Source organism: Ursus americanus, chromosome 31 (assembly GCF_024610735.1).
Source record: "Ursus americanus isolate L20-20 chromosome 31, mUrsAme1.1.p, whole genome shotgun sequence".
NCBI lineage: Eukaryota > Metazoa > Chordata > Mammalia > Carnivora > Ursidae > Ursus > Ursus americanus.
The window spans coordinates 2,749,349-2,750,683 of NC_142157.1; positions in this window are offsets into that span (position 1 = coordinate 2,749,349).

The following is a 1,335-nucleotide window of genomic DNA, read 5'->3' on the forward strand; positions in this document are numbered from 1 at the left end:
GCTTGAGGCTCGTGGTCCAGAAGAAGGTTCTCTGCCAGCTCTCCGCCTGTGCGTCACTTGTGCTCAGTCAGGAACTTGCACACAGCCCACACCTGTCACAACTTTCACCCAGGAGACCCACAGCCACCCCTGGAGCCCACCCTGCCCACACCCTGCTGCAGAATGCATTCAGCTCTCCTCTGGGACCCTGTCAGCTTTACCCAGACCTGGAACTCCCCCGTTCCTGAAAAGCTCCCGGATTCCCCCTCTTCTTCCAAAATCACACTGGCGCAAGGCTTTCATGAGAAAACTATAACGCTAACTAATGAAAGGTTCACACCTACGTTCCCCTTCTGTTGCCTTTCTCTCCACCTTCTTTCCTACTTGTGCAAACTGTAATATATCAGTGGAACACAAACATGCTCTGAGACCTGAATCTTTCATTGCAGCTTTCGGAGGACTCCTTATGTGATAAGCAACTAGTGTATCCTACAACAGGGTGTTTTACAACTCTCATCTATAGAATAGTACAGCCCAAATCACTACAATTTTACCGCACTCTTCATGAAGCAGAACACTTTTTCCTTTCTTCTTTTACTTAAAATCCAGTTAGTTCACATGCCATGGAATATTCGCTTCAGGGGTAGGATTTAGTGATTCCTCACCTGCATACAGTACCCAGTGCTCATCACAAGTTCCCTCCTTAATACCCCTCACCCATTTTATTCTTCCCCCCATGCCCCTGTCCTGAAGCAACACTCAGTTTGTTCTCCAAGGTTGAGTCTATTTCCTTGTTTGCCTCTCTCATCACCCCTCAACTCTGTTCATCTGTTTTCTTTCTCAAATTCCACAAGCGTGAGAGCATAGGATATTTGTCTTTCCTCACTGATTTTGCTTAGCTTAATACACTCTAGGTCCATCCACATCCTCTCAAATAGTAACGTTTCATTCTTTTTGAAGCTGGGTCATATACTATTATATATATGTATCCCACATCTTCTTTATCCATTCATCAGTGCATGGACTTTGGGATTCTCTCCATAGTTTGGCTACTGTGCACATGGCTGCTATAAACATCATGGTGCATGTTCCCCCTTCGAATCTGCATTTTTGTATGCTTTGGGTAAATACCTAGGACAGCAATTGCTGGATCATGTGGTTGTTCAATGTTTAACTTTTTGAGGAACCCCCACACTGTTTCCCAGACTGGCTGCACCACTTTGCATTCCCACCAACAGGATGGGAGGGTTCCCCTTTAAGCAGAACATTATCTGCCGGCAATTTCATAAGAGGAAACAAAACCTCTGTGAGATGTACCCAGGGTCAGGCAAGCAGTTGCACACTTCACCCCAAGGC